Here is a 16,919-nt window from a genome sequence, read left to right as displayed (position 1 = left end):
CTTCAATACTTTAATGTGGAAGCAGCTAGATCCTGAGTGATCCTTATTGTGGCTTCTCCATATTTGAAATTTTTTTTCTGGCTGCGTTAATATTTTTTCTGATAGTCTGATAGTTCTAAATTTAGCCACAATATTCCTTGGAGTTTTTATTTTAGGAAGGTGTTTGTTGAATCATTTCAATGAGTATCTTACCTTCTGATGTAGTTCATCTGGGCAGTTGTCTTCATGAATTCCTGTAAAATAGTGTCTAGGCTATTTTTTATCATAATTTTCAGGAAGTCCAATAATCCTTAGATTATCTCTCCTATATCTATTTCCCCGGTCTGTTTTTTTTTTGTTTTTTTCAAGTAGATATTTAACATTTTTTCTACTTTTTTTTTTTTGCTTGACTTATTCTTGATGTCTTAATGAATCATTCATTTCTATTTGTTCAGTTCTGATTTTTAATGAGTAATTTTCTTCATTAGTTTTGTTTTACTTCATTTTGGATATGTGCAATTGGGTTTTTTTTTTTTTTTTTTTCACAGAAATGTTTTTTAATACTGAAGAAATCACAGTGCATATCTCCTTTCTTTGCCACAAAACAAGATAAAACAAAACAAATTACCAGCCCAAATAGTAGGGTCCATTTTTAGGACCTTAATACATTGCAAATGAATTGGTTTGCTTAAATTCACTATTTATTCAATAGTCATTAAAAAGAATAAATTTGTTGTTTTAAATTAAAATAATATTAAAGAAAGCAGTTGAAAATAACATTATTATTTTTTTTCTTTATCATGATGTTATCTGTATTTGGGCATATTTATTTGCTATAATGAAGATGAGCTTATACAATTGCAAGCTGGTCAGTTTGTGCCTATAAGTTCTTTTTTTTTTTTTTTTTTTTTAACTTTTTTTTTTTTTATTATATATATATATATATATATATATATATTTTATAATATTATCCCTTGTATTCATTTTTCCAATTTACCCCCCTCCCTCTATTCCCTCCCCCCGACGACAGGTAATACCATATATTTTACATGTGTTACAATATAGTCTAGGTACAATACATGTGTGCGAATATCATTTTCTTGTTGCACAATAAACATTAGAATCCGAAGGTACATGCAACCTGGGCAGACAGATATTAGTGCTAACAATTTTCATTCCCCTCCCAGTGTTTCTTCTCTGGGTGCAGCTACCTCTGTCCATCATTGATCAACTGGAAGTGAGTTGGATCTTCTTTATGTTGAAGATTTCCACTTCCATCAGAATACATCCTCATACAGTATTGTTGTTGAAGTGTACAGTGATCTTCTGGTTCTGCTCATTTCACTCAGCATCAGTTGATTTAAGTCTCTCCAGGCCTCTCTATATTCCTCCTGCTGGTCATTTCTTACCGAGCAATAATATTCCATAACCTTCATATACCACAATTTACCCAACCATTCTCCAACTGATGGACATCCATTCTTCTTCCAGTTTCTAGCTACAACAAAAAGAGCTGCCACAAACATTTTGGCACATATATGTCTCTTTCCGCTCTTTAGTATTTCTTTGGGATATAATCCCAGTAGTAGCGCTGCTGGGTCAAAGGGTATGCACAGTTTGATAACTTTTTGGGCATAATTCCAGATTGCTCTCCAGAATGGCTGGATTCTTTCACAACTCCACCAGCAATGTATTAGTGTCCCAGTTTCCCCACATCCCCTCCAACATTTGTCATTATTTGTTCCTGTCATCTTAGCCAATCTGACAGGTGTGTAGTGGTATCTCAGAGTGGTCTTAATTTGCATTTCTCTGATCAGTAGTGATTTGGAACACTCTTTCATGTGAGTGGATATAGTTTCAATTTCTTCCTCTGAGAATTGTCTGTTCATATCCTTTGACCATTTATCAATTGGAGAATGGTTCGGTTTCTTATAAATTAGGGTCAGTTCTCTATATATTTTGGAAATGAGACCTTTGTCAGAACCTTTGTTTTTAAAAATATTTTCCCAATTTGTTACTTCCCTTCTAATCTTGTTTGCATTAGTATTATTTGTACAGAAACTTTTTAGTTTGATGTAATCAAAATCTTCTATTTTGTGATCAATAATGATCTCTAGTTCTCCTCTGGTCATAAATTCCTTCCTCCTCCACAAGTCTGAGAGGTAGATTATCCTCTGTTCCTCTAATCTATTTATTATCTCCCTCTTTAGTGCAATTGGGTTTTTAAATGAGTTATTTTGATCCATGGATTTTTTTTTCCACTAATTTTGTTTTTTTGTTTACTGAGCCATTTTCTTTTTTCCAATTCACAAATCCTACTCTCCTGGGAGTTCTTTATCTTTTCCAATTCACAAATCCTATTTTCCTGGGAGTTCTTTATTTTTTTCCAAATGACAAATTCTGTTTCCCTGGGAGTTCTTTACCTTTTCCAATTCACATTTCATGAACTTGTTTTCTTTTTCCACTTCATCAAAATTTTCTTTAAGTGAATTATATGCTTTTTCCATACTCTCTTACAGAGCTTCTCTTTCATTTCTCCATTTTTCTTCTAGCTCTCTTTTAAAATCTTTTATAATCTCTTCTAGGATAGCTTTGTGTGATGGTGACCAGGTTACATCCCCCTTTGTGTTTTGTCTGGAAATGGTCTGCTATTAATCTCCTCAGGGTTGAAAACTGCTCTCTTTCTGTATAGAAGGTATCAATGGTCCCTTTGATTTTTTTACTCATGTTTAAAAAACCCTTAGGGTGTGCCTTCAGGGCAAAGAGGTTACCAGCTTCCTCTGCAGAACAAGGATAGATATATAGGCAGTAGCTGTTCTGCAAACAGGCTGCAAAGAGACCCTGAGCTGTGGAATTGCTCTGGGAAGAGCCCCACACTTGAAGTGTATCTGCCCTGGGAAGCACAACCATGCTGAGGAATTTCTATTGCCCTGGAAAGAGCCCTTCTGCTCTGCAGATTTGTGGCTGCCTAGGGTAGAGTGGGTGTAGCCAGATCATGTTACAGTCTGGATATTTTTGGAGCATTTGTGTTATTTTTCTGCTTATTTACTGCTTTGCAACAAAGCAGAGCAACCAACTTGTGGTAGAGTCCACCCTGCAAAATCTCTACCTGCAGAGACTGCCTCCCACCCATCTTTTTTCCCTTGGCCTTTTATTGAATGTCATTTTTATTGCATTGTGATGTGAAAAATGCATTTACTATTTCTTCCTTTATGCATTTGATTTTGAGGTCTTTATGTTCTAATATATGGTCAGTTTTTGTATGGGTTCCATGAACTGCTGAGAAAAAAAGAATACTCATTTCTGTCTCCATTAAGTTTTTCACAGATCTATCATACTTAACTTTTCTAGTATTCTATTTAACTACTTACCTTTTTTGTTATTATTTTTTGTGTGTGTGTGTGTGTGTGTGTGTGTGTGTGTGTGTGGTTTGATTTATCTAGTTCTGAGAGAGAAAGGTTCAGATCCTTTACTAGTACATTTTTTGCTATATAGTTCTTCTTGTGGCTCTCTTAACTCCTCCTTTAGGAATTTAGATGCTATGCCACTTTGTGCATATATGTTTAACTATTTTTAATTATCTGTGGTATCCAAGTTTTGCTTGATTTGCATGCCCATGCTTTTTGTTTTTTTATTTAATCTGAAGCATAATGGATCCTGCTCCAGGCTTTTACCTTTCTTTATTCTGTCTCATTTTTGGATAAATGTGTTTCTTATAATCAATATATTGTAGGATTCTGGCTTTTAAACCAGTCTGCTATCCCCTTCCATTTTATGAGAAAGTTCATCCCATTCACATTCACAGTTAAAATAATTAATTCTGCATTTCCTGCCATCTTATTTACCCCAAATTAGGCTATTCTCTTAACTTTTCCCCTTCTCTCCTCACAAGTATTTTTCTTCTTACCACCCTCTCCCCCAAACAGTTCCCCTTTTAGAATCCCTCCCCCTTTTTTACACTTTCCCCCTGATTTTTGTTTTCCATTTTATTAGCCTTTATATTTCTTTTCTCCATTCCCTTCCCACTTCCCTACAAGGTGAGAAAAGTTTCTCTGTGAAACTAAATATGTCTGATATTCTCTCTTTGAGATAAATCTGATGAGAGTAAGATTCCCACAGTGTTCATCCCCCTCCCTTCTTTACCTCAATCACAACAGGTCTTCTTTGTCTCTTTATGAGATGTAGTTTCTCTCATTTTACCTCCATTTTCTTCTTTTTTCCAGTACAATCATCTTTCCACCTCTAGTTTCTTTTTCATATTATCACAGTAAATTTGAATTTTATGTACAGTCTCTATGTATACCCATAACAGAAATATAGTTCTCAAGAGTTTTTCCTTTTTTATGCTTCTCTTGAGTTCTGTCCTTTGAAATAAGTTTTTTTCAGCTCTGGTCTTTTCATCAGAAATAAGTGAAATTCACCTGTTTCATTGAATCTCCATCTTCTCCCCTGAAAAATAATGCTCAATTTTGCTGCATTGTTGATTTTTGGCTGCAAATTAAGTTTCTTTACCTTTTGGAATATCAGATTCCAAGCCCTTTGATCCTGTAACATGCAAGCTGCTATGTCCTGGGTAAACCTGATTTGATTCCTCAATATTTAATTGCTTCTTATTTTTCCCTTGCCATGATAATTCTGAAATTTAGCTACTACATTCTTTGGAGTTTTTATTTTAGGGTCTCTTTCAGGAAATGATTGGTGAATTATTTCAATGGCTCCTTCACCTTCTGGTTCTAGGACATCTGGGAAGTTTTACTTGATGATTTCTTGAAAGATGATGTCTAGGCTCTTTTTTTCATCATGGCTTTCAGGAAATCCAGTAATCATTACATTGTCAATCCAAAATCTATTTTACAGTTCAGTTGTTTTTTCCTATGAATTATTTCATATTTTCTTGAATTATTTTCAGGTTTTTGGCTTTGTTTGATTGATTGTTGAAGTCATAATGATTCATTCACTTCCTTTTGTTCAATTCTAAATTTCAGTGTAATTGTTTTCTTAAGTTACCTTTTTTAGCTGCTTTTATATTTGGCCATTTGAATTTTTAAATGGTTTGTTTTCTTCATTACCATTTGATAAATTCTGTTTTTCAACAAATTGGTTTCTTTTTAGTATCTATTTTTAAGGGAGTTATAAGCTTTCCCCATTTCAACATATCTATTTTAATGAGTTTTCTTCAGATAATTTTTTTTCCTTTTTCATAGGAAAAAAAAATCTCATTTCCTTTCCCCATTTTTCTTCTAACTCTCTTTTAAGAACTTTTTGGAAATCCTCCAAGAAAGTGACTTGTGAACTGGGGACTAGCTCATATCTCCCTATGAAGCTTCATCTGGGGCTGATTTGCCTTTTGCAACCTCAGAGTTTGAGATCTATTCTTTCTCTATATAAAAGCTATGCAAGGTTAGAATTATTTTGCTTTTTTTGCTCATTTTTAAAACTTGAGTTCTGCTCTTAAGGCAAAAGTATGACAGACACTTTAATTTGCCCAGGACAGTTCTGCTGATTGACTTCTACACCTGGTCCATCACGGCCAATAACCACATTCTTCTGAGACCCAGTGGCTTACAATTTGCCTTTTATATTTACTTTTTTGGTATCTTATTGCAAATCTGCTAAACCATCAGCTTACAACCAGGACTAAGTAGCCCAAGAGCCTCATTGAACATTTCCCAGTATGCAGATGTTGCAATGCTCTGGCTCCCTGCCCTAGGTCCTTGCCCCAGGCTCCCTACAGTGCAGTCTGAGCTCAGCAAACTATCCACCTGCTTGATTGAAACAGAATATTATGAAGTTCTTCCAAAGTATCATCTCCTGGAAATGTGTTGTACTGCAAATATTTGTGTGTTCTGTCATTCCAAAACTAGTTCAGAGGCTTAATCTGCTGTTGGTTGAAGGAGAAGTTCGAATGAAGTTACATGAAGCCACATCTAGTCTCTGCCATCTTGGCTCTGCCCAAACAAGAGTGATTTTAGAAAGGGCTGGAAAGATTTTTATGAACTGATGCTGAGCATAACAGGCAAAAAAAATAGGAATATATTGTACACAGTAATAGCAAGAATGTACAATGATCAACTATGAAAGACTTGGTTCTTCTCAGTAGTTCAGTGATCCAAAGCATTTTCAATAAACTTAGGACAGAAAATGCCATCTACATCCAGAAAAAAGAACTTTGTAGATCAAATTTAATTTAATATATGTTATGTTCACTACATTTTTTTTGTTTTGTTTTGTTTTTCCTCTCCCATTGTTTTTCCAGTTTGTTTTGGCTTTTCTTTCCCAACATGGTTTTAAAGAAATGCATATTCAAAATAAAATAAAATAAAATCTGGAAATAGTGAAGAAAATTAAACAAGATATTAAGGAAATGAAATTTAAATTCAAATGAAAGTTTAAGGGAAAAAAAAAAACAATGAAAGGAATATAGACAACTTGGGAAATAAGAGAAAATATCTTACCAAATAGTGAACCCACTGACAAACAGAAAAGAAAAACAACTGAATATTAGAAGTCAATTAAAATGTAAAGTATTTATTAACTAAACAAGTCAAGGAGAGATATACTTAGGCTTTCTGAAAAATATGAATAAACAAAAATCATAGCTGATATATTTTAAAAATCAAACAAGAAGTTTGCCTGGACCTGTTAGAAGCAAGACAAAGTTTGAATCAAACAAACAAAATACCTCCTAAAAGAAAGTTCAATTTGATAAGACTCAGAAGTGTCATGGCTTAAGAAAAGCACTTCCAATATAAGAGGGAAAAAAAAATTATGTACTCTGAGGTACTAAGGAACCATTCAGTGTCACGCTAGACAAAGCAATAATTATCATTAAAAAAAAAATCTTGAATGACATGTTAGAAAATGCAAAAGCTAAAAATATTATAATAATAAATTTGGATATAGTTGTTATTATTTTTATTGGAGAAGGAAAATGAAACAGACAGAGGTTATGTGATTGCTCAGGGTCACCCATTTGGTAAGTAACTGATGAATTTTAATTTAGAAGTAGTACATACACTATTTCTAATACCTATAGAGCTGACATAATATTTTACCTAGTGTTTAAGTGTAAGTTATTCTTGGTTATAAGAAAATATATTTCTGGCTTTTTTAATCTTTATTATTTCTTTTTTGTTTTTGTTTTATAGAGTAATTGCAAGCTTATTTGGTTCATTCTAATCACTATCAACTTGGATTACTTTTTTAATTAATTTTGTAATTATAACATTTTTTGACAGTACATATGGATAGGTAATTTTTTACAACATTATCCCTTGTACTCCCTTCTGTTCCAAATTTTCCCTCCTTTCCTACACCCCCTCCCCTAGATGGCAGGCATTCCCATACATATTAAATATGTTCTAGTATATCCTAGATACAATATATATGTGCAGAACCGAATTGGATTCGGAAGGTAAAAATAATCTGGGAAGAAAAACAAAAGATGCAAACAGTTTACACTCATTTCCCTTCCCTCCCCTTTCAGGTCTGAGCAGTGTGAGCTGCCTGACTTGCTCTCCCTACTTGCCCTCAGCCTGCGCCCAGTCTGTTCAACCCCCCCTTTTCTGGTGAATTTCAAGGATATCTTCTGTTGGTAATTATTTGTGGGGTTTTTTCCGGTCAAGCATTAATTCTGAGGCTTGTCATGAAGTAAATTCTGAGAGAAAATGTGGAGCTCAAGCAGCTGTGTGCTTCCTCTCCACCATCTTGGCCTGAAGAAGTCCCATCAACTTTGATTCTTGAATAATATTTTATATTTCTTGTTCCAAGCTATTCATTCTTTTTTTTTTCATTTTTCCCTCATAGCTATTTTTATTTCCCATTTTTCCTTCAGAATTAGTATTTACTTACTAAAATCTTTTGAACCTTTTGTGAAACAATTCATGTTTGGTTGAATGTTTGGTTATTTGTTTTTTCATGAATTCCATTGAATTTCAGCCCAACCTAAATTTTAATTTGAAACATTTATTGTAGTTATTTTAGCATCATTTCACCATTACAATTTGAACATATATATATATATATATATATATATATATACGTGTGTGTGTGTGTGTGTGTGTAATTTTTATGGTGGGATTATTTATCTATTTGCTCACTCATTCATTCTTTCTAGAGTCAGAAAGATGTAACTTTAAATCTTACTTGAAAACTTAAAACCTGAGTCACTTTAGGACAATTACTTAAACTCTGTTTACCTTAGTTGTCTCATCTGTAAAAGTAACATCTATCTCAGAGGACTGTTGTATGAAATATGATTAAAATTCCAAATAATGTAGCATATATAATGTGTTTCACAAACATTAAGTCCTATATAAATGTTAGCTATTATTATTATTTCCTTGCTTCAGCATTCACATTAGTGCAGACTCTTTTTAGTCCTGTAGGAAATATCCATATAGATCTTAAGTATTCCTGGATCCTTCTGTTTTCTTTTTTTGTTTGTTTTGTTTTTAATGGTTTGTTATTATAGGAAAAATAACTCAAGTTGGAGACAAGATTTCAGCACATCAAAGTAATCAAATCCAAAACAAGTTTGATCACTGCCTTCCTAGCTTTATTGTTGACACATACCTGGTTGGAGTTCCAGTAGATTGCTATTGGAATCAATCACTATAAGCCAGCTAGAATGTTCTGTAGATAAAGAGCTATAGGTGATCGTTCTGTCTAAGATTTCTGTGCTGTTTAACCCTTTATAGATTTTGGAATGCCCTGAGGTAGAAGAGATGGAAATGAAATCCTGCTTTTCTCATGGAAACAAAAATCACACAGCTGCTGCTTACTTTGAAACTTATTCTTGGCTCAGTGCTAAGTCCAGAGCCTAAAAATGCTCTTTATTCTAGAATGTCATCCCAAAGTATTGATCATCGTATTCTTTCCTGAATTTTTAACCCAGTGAGATACTCAACAATGAGAGGCAGAGTGTTGGGACCTATTCCTTTGTTTGGTACAATATTTGGCCCCTTCTGATGGGTCTGGGGACCTTTTATTTCACTAATGAACAGTCTTGTTCTTTATTGGAAAGCCCTTCAAGTTTGCTCTTGGAAAGATTTCACTCCATTTTCTGCAGATACATAAACATATTGTCTATTTTGAACATTCATTTTTCAAAATTCCAAGTTCTAAACTTTCTCTCTTTTCTACCCCTTCTTTACTCATTGAGAAGATAAGCAATGTAACATCAATTATACAACTTAAATCATGTAAAACATATTTTTTCTACTTTAGCCATGTTACTAAGAAGAAAGGAAAATAAGGTGAAAAAGTATTCTTCAATTATTCTTCAGAATTCTTCAGCTCTCTATCTGGAGGACAATAGCATTTTCCATTATGTGTCAATTTTTCTTGGGTTACCATATTGATCAAAGCAGGTATTTCATAGTTGATCATCATTACAATATTACTTTTACTATGTACAATGTTGTCCTGATTCTGTTCACTTCACTGCATCAATTAATAAGTCTTCTCAGGATTTTCTGAAACTATCTCCCTCAAAATTATTTGCAATATAATATAGCACTACAATCTTATATTACAACTTTTCGATTTCCAGTGTTCTTACTGAAAAGATAAGAGCTGAGTTTAAAAAAAAAAATATATATATATATATATATATATATATATATAGAACGCAAACCTAAGTTAAGAGAAACCAAAAAAGCACAATTTATCACATACTAGATGAAAGTTAAAAAGAAAAAATAAATTTAATCTTAAAAAGGCATATATATGCAAAAATGATGGGGTAAATAATAATGAAGTGTTGACAGACTAATAAAGGACCAATTTTTTTAAGAATTATTCATTTATTCAAAAGTCATAGTAGGTATTAAATAATACAAATACAGGATTTTGTTAGATTCTTACTAGGTGGTAAATTGGTACTTGGCAATTGTCTAGCTCAGAATTTACTTCTTTAGTTCACACCTTTAAAAGGTGTTAAGACATTTAGACTTCTGGAAAAGAGTTTACACATTTAAAGAAGTTTACACCTTTGAAAGGACCAAGTTCATTGGTTGAAGGAGTTCCCATACGCCCCTGGGAGTACCTACAAGCCCATTCTCTGGGAGGATAAAAACATTGAGTCTGAAAAACAGTCTAGATTGGAACAAGAACAAGACTTCCTGGAAGAACTTCAGGGAGGCTCAAGGAGATTCAGAGCCAGGATTCAGGAAGAGGAAGATTAGAGATTCTACCTTCACTCTGGCTGGAGGCTCCAGAAGCCTCTCAAGAAACTTGCTCATAGAGAAAAGATTATACAGAAAAGAAACCTCTTTCCAGAGAAGGATTACAATTGAGAGATGATAGGACATTACAATTTGGTGCCCACAACATGGGGCAAAGACTTGCTTATCCTGACTAGGACTGATTCTGAGCCCTTCAGAGGAGCTAGCCCGGACCTTCACATTTTGGCAACCAAACAGGGACTGACAAGATCCTGATTCCAGTGGAAAAGCCTCTGATCCAGATCTCAGTGGAAAAATCTCTCTGACCCAGAAATAACAAGGAAATTTTGTTAAAGAGCTAAAGTAGGATTTCAGTGAAATGGAGCAAATGTTTAGAAAACAGAATTTTAGAAAAAAAAAATTAGAAAACACAAAATGAAGAGAAGTCTTGTTCTTATCCCCATCTAGACTATTGTTCAGACTCAATGTTGCCTCTTTTTATCCTAGATACCATATACCATAGATAATGTTAATTTATGTTTATCCAAGTCACTACAAGGCCTCATAGAGATTCCTTCCTATGAGAATTTAATAACACTGGTTTGCATGAAACACAAAGATTTCTAGAACTAAAATAAGAAAGTAAAGCACAATTTATCACATACTAGATGAAAGTTAAAAAGAAATAATATTTTTTATCTTAAAAGAGGCTACAGTAAAAATAGACAGTTAAAAAGATAAAACATGAAACTACACTTAAAGGCATTATAGATAATGACATATCTGATTTTCCATCCACATAGTTATATTCAGCATTAGTATTTAGATAATTTAGTGTCATATTGCATGCATTCAGTGTATATATGTGCTGTAAATATATTCAGTATATGTGTGTATGTGTAGAAAGATAATTATATTATAGATAAATTAATAGATAGACAACTAAATCATCTGAATTCTTGAAGGAAAAAATAATCACAGGAAGAAGTAGTATAACTGATAAGGTTACAATGTGTCTCAGACCTTTACAAGTCAAACAAAAAGGCTAAGCAGGAAATACAAATAATATCATAATTTTAGAGAGGATAAATATAAATACATGTAATATATAGATAACATGTGATATCCTTGTGTGTGTGTATATATAGATATATATATATAGATATAGATACAGATATAAACATACATGCATATAGATATTTAGTTCTCACAGGACAAAATCCTCAAAAACTGTAGACAACAGAAGTTTTAAATATATCATTTATTAACTACAATGAAATAAAATTTATAATCAATAAAAGATATTTGAAGGAAATAATTTAACTAATGGAGACTAAGTAATTTTAAACATAATTAGCTAATGGGTTGATTAATAAATTATATAAATTAGAGATCATTTTTTCAAATGAAATGAAAACAGTAATAGTTTACAAAGTTTTTGGAATATATCCAAATTTTATATTTATAGAAAATTTTGTGTCTGTAAAATATTTTCTTTGAGAAAAGAAAGAAAAAAAAAAAAAACAAGGTGAAATAAAGGGACAGCCAGGTGGTACAGTGGGTAGAGTACTAGGCCTGAACTCAGAAGGACCTCAGTTCAAATCTGTTCTCAGATACTTAACACTTCCTAGTTTTATGTCCCTGGACAAGTCACTTAACCCGATTGCCTCAGCAAAAAAAGAAAGAAGAAGAAGAAGAAGAAGAAGAAGAAGAAGAAGAAGAAAAAGAAGAAGAAGAAGAAGAAGAAGAAGAAGAAGAAGAAGAAGAAGAAGAAGAAGAAGAAGAAGAAGAAGAAGAAGAAGAAGAAGAAGAAGAAGAAGAAGAAGAAGAAAGAAAAGAAAAGGAAATAAATTAATTGTTCCCAGAAATAAAAAGGAAAAATGCTAAAGGCAAAAATATAAACTATATAAATCAATAACAAAACTTATAATAATTAAAAATAATTATCTGTTAAATTGATCAATTAAGCAAGATATATTAACTTTAAAGATTAATTACAATTATCTAGTCAAAAACAAATATTAAACAAATATATAATATTTAAGAAGGAAAACTTGCAAGAGGTTATTAGAAAATAAAAGAAATATCTAGAAATAAAAGAAATGTGTATATATATATATATATATGTATATATATATATATATATATATATATATATATATATATATGTATTCAGTAAGGTATAGAACATCACAATTACAAGAATAAGAGAATTTAAATAGATCATTTTTTTAAATTATAGATTTTTATTTTAAAAATACATACATGGATAAGTGTGACATTCATCCCTAGAAAACCCTGTGTTTGAATTTTTCCCTCTCTTCTCTACCCTTCCCCAATCAGCAAGTGATCCAATACATGTTAAACATGTATAATTCCTCTACACATATTTTCACAAATATCACACTGCATGCAAAAAATTAGATCCAAAAGTAAAAAAAAAACAAAAACAAAAAAACAAACAAACAAACAAAAAAAAAAAAAAAGAAAGAAAAAAAAATGCAAGCAAACAACAACAAAAAGAGTGAAAATTTTCTGTTGTCCACATACAATATCCACTATCCTTTGTGTGTAGATGACTTTCTTCATCACAAGACCATTGAACTAGTCTGAATCACCTCATTGTGATTGAAATCTATCTGATCAGACTTGATCATCATATAATCTTGCTGTTGTCATATATAATAATCTTCTGCTTCTGCTTATTTTACTAAATAGCTCATTTTAAAGAAAATTTTATAAGCAGAATTTCCCTTGCCAATCAGTAAAGAAACAACTGGATTCACAAGTGAATTACACAAAAATTTAAAGTACAATTCACTGAAATTTCATATAAATAATTTGCAAAAATAGGGAAAATAACATTCTGATCTACTTCTATGAAATAAATATGAGTTATGTTACAAAAGGAAAAGTCTGATCAATTTCTCTAATTAACCCTGATTTTAAAATATTGAATAATATTTTAATAAAATATAATAGGAATGGCTTCTTGAAAAAAAATGATATCTGAAATTGGCATTGAAGGAAACAAGGGAATCTTGGAGGTTGCTATAAGAAAAGAGAACATTGCATTGAGTAATAACCATTACGAATTCTAGGACATGAGAGTCAAGTATCAAGTATGAGTTTACAAAACTTATTCTAATGAAGCAAAAACATAGTTTTTGAAGGTGAATAAAATATTTAAAAAATATTGAAAAGGTAAAACAAAACAAAACAAAACAAACTTGGTTATTAAGAGCTTTAAATGTCAGATAATTTTATAATTCATATCAGAGATATAAGGAACTATTCAAATTGATTGAGTTTTGTGGGAATAGATGAAGGGTTTTCATGGAAAGATTGATATGATCAAACCTATGATTTAAGATAATCATATTAGCCCCTGAATGGGAGATTATTAGAATGCTAAGGGACATGAAACAAAAAGGTGAATTACAATATTATTAAAATAGTTGTGTCGAACGATGATCCATCAGGAAGTGGGATAATGGCTATGTAATTTGAAAAAAAGATAATACACATAAAGATTGTGTAAAATTAAATAGAAAAAATAAAGACCACAACATATTGGATATTTGGGATGAGTGTAGGTAGGAAGTTGAAGATGATTCATTTAGTAACCTAAGTATTTGGGCAAAGAGTGGAATCTGTGATAGTAAAAACAAAGCTGGAAAAGAAGAAGGAAAGAAAATACATTCTCTTTTGGACTTTTTGAGTTTGAGATGTCTATAAATTACCCAGGTCAAGAGGTAGTTTATGATGTGGAACTTAGGAGAGTGGATAAGACAGATAAGCCAATCTGAAAATCATCTTCATAGAGCTGGGAAAACAAAACAAAACAAAACAAAAATCGAGGCCATAAAATCAATAATAAAATAGATTTGAAGTAAAAGAAGACTCTTACTTAAAACAGAGCCTTGAGAGTCATAACTGATTAGAGAGCATGTGATAAAGATTTAGAAAGGAGAAATAAGAGGAAATAGAAAGAAGGTAAGAATGGCTGACAGTGTAAAATTGTAATAAAATTAAGAATAATATAAATAATGACTCCAAGAAATATAAAAAGGAAAAATAAACAAGAAAAAGGAAGAAATGAAGGAAAGAAGGAAAGGAAGGAGGCAGGAAGGAAAAGAGGGAGGATAAAAAGAGAGAAGGAGCAGGTGAGGGAGGAAGAGATATAAAGAAAAGAGCTATATAATTATAAATAACTATGCATTTTATTGGAAAGGTAATAAGAAAATACTTCTTCCTCTAAGTGAAGTTGAGTGTGGAGTATTGCATACACTCTTAAGCTTTAATTTGTTGATTGGCATCTCTGAACTTCTATATTCTGTTTTGTTTTGTTTTTTGTTTGTTTATTTATTTATTTGTTTTTCTGTTACATGGAATGAATGACTGCATAAAGAAAATGAAATATCACAAAAGTTAAATTGATATAAAAGGCACCAATAACATATAATTTTATAAGTTAAAATATATGTATATCATCAAATTAAAAAGCTTTTGTACAAACAAAACTAATGCAAACAAGATTAGAAGGGAAGTAACAAATTGGGAAAACATTTTTACAGTTAAAGGTTCTGATAAAGGCCTCATCTCCAAAATATACAGAGAATTGACTCTAATTTATAAGAAATCAAACCATTCTTCAATTGATAAATGGTCAAAGGATATGAACAGACAATTTTCAGATGATGAAATTGAAACTTTTTCCATTCAAATAAAAGAGTGTTCCAAATCACTATTGATCAGAGAATGCAAATTAAGACAATTCTGAGATACCACTACACACTTAGATTTGCTAAGAAGACAGGAAAAAGTAATGATGAATATTGGAGGGGATGTGGGAAAACTGGGACACTGATGCATTGTTGGTGGAGTTTTGAAAGAATCCAACCATTCTGGAGAGCAATCTGGAATTATGCCCAAAAAGTTATAAAACTGTGCATACCCTTTGATACAGCAGTGGAACTACTGGGCTTATATCCCAAGGAAATACTAAAGAAGGGAAAGGGACCTGTATGGGCCAAAATGTTTGAGGCAGCCCTTTTTGTAGTGGCTAGAAACTGGAAAATGAATAGATTTCCATCAGTTGGAGAATGGTTGGGTAAGTTGTGGTATGTGAATGTTATGGAGTATTATTGTTCTGTAAGAAATGACCAGGAGGATGAATACAGAGAGGCTTGGAGAGACTTGCATCAACTGATGCTAAGTGAGATGAGCAGAACCAGAAGATCACTGTATACTTCAACAACAATACTGTATGAGGATGTATTCTGATGGAAGTCGATATCTTCAACATAGAGAAGATCTAATTCAGTTCCAATAGATCAATGATGGACAGAATCAGCTACACCCAGAGAAGGAACACTGGGAAATGAGTGTAAACTGTTTGCATTTTTTGTTTTTCTTCCCAGGTAATTTTTATCTTCTGAATCCAATTCTTCCTTTGCAACAACAAAAAAAAAAAATATCGTTTCTGCACGCATATGTTGTATCTAGGATATAATATAACATATTTAATATATATGGGAATATCTGCCATCTAGGGGAGAGGGTGAGGGGAAGGAGGGGGAAATTCAGAACAGAAGGGAATGCAAGGGATAATGTTGTAAAAATTATCTATGTATATATACTGTCAAAAATGTTATAATTATAAAATTAATAAAAAACAAATATAAAAAATAAAATAAAATATATGTATAGGAATGTACCATGATCTGGTCCAATACTATCACATAATTTTTAAAATATTCACCTTTTAATGGACTATTTTTTAAATGTTAATTGCATTTGTAAGAACTTGGAAATGGTATATAGTTATTTTTATTACTTTCACAATTAATAATTATGAAGGATGTCATATGTCTAAATTACACATGAGGCTACATTTTTGCTATAAATTTCCTCCCATGTTTCAGTATGATACCAAACGAACTCCATCAGTAGAGAATTTAATGTAATGCTCCAATATTATATCATGTTCATTTAAAAATCATCAAATATATTGAAAGTTTCTTTTAATACTGAATTATCATTAATATAATTTCAAGATAAATCTTCCCCCAAAATAATTTCAAACATATATAGTATATAAGTAATCAAAAAAGCATCTTCAATTATTCCTGTTCCATCTTCCATTTACAATGCAAAATAGAAAAATTCTTGCTAATCAATGAATTAATTCCACAATTCTTCACACTTTTTAAAAATCAGTTCTCTACTATACCTATTATATACAAGTACAACCACTCAAAGCTGTTTTGCATGTGATTTGCTAATTAACATTTTAGCCATATTGTTAACCTCAAGTGTTCCTAATATTTCTCCAGTGGTATGAGGCTTTTTACACTTTGCAATTCTCTAAGCAAAGTTATAAAAGAGAAACAAATACTTTACCATCATAACTACTTAATTTTTTTCATTATTGAAAGCCTCTAATTTTCTCTAATATTTTAAAAATGTGTGTTACATAAGCTTATGTCTTACTTTCATTTTGATGATTAAAATTATTTATCTCATCCTCTAGTTTGAAATATTTAGAAGTCAGGTATTGCATTACCAATATTTCTTGATGTTTCATTGTTGTTATTTTCTCTCAATAGTACTTCAAATTTTGTCAAAGATTGTACCTTGAGGTTCTTTGTTTTTGAAATATCTAATTTTTACTTTTTTTTTTTGATTACTCAATAGTTTTGGAAAAATACTGCATTAGTTTAATTGGTTTTCCATCAAATCTAAAGACCTTTCCATTGGTTACTTACAAGA

The 16,919-nt window shown here is 31.6% G+C and overlaps 1 pseudogene; it reads left to right on the top strand.

Moving 5' to 3' along the window:
- The window catches only part of LOC141551121 (isocitrate dehydrogenase [NAD] subunit gamma, mitochondrial-like), a 51,061-nt pseudogene that overhangs the window by 16,916 nt on the left and 17,226 nt on the right, over positions 1–16,919 (top strand).

This window comes from Sminthopsis crassicaudata, chromosome 1, assembly GCF_048593235.1.
Source record: "Sminthopsis crassicaudata isolate SCR6 chromosome 1, ASM4859323v1, whole genome shotgun sequence".
NCBI lineage: Eukaryota > Metazoa > Chordata > Mammalia > Dasyuromorphia > Dasyuridae > Sminthopsis > Sminthopsis crassicaudata.
The sequence above is the reverse complement of the archived record's forward strand: the minus strand, read 5'-3'. Positions and strand labels throughout refer to the sequence as shown.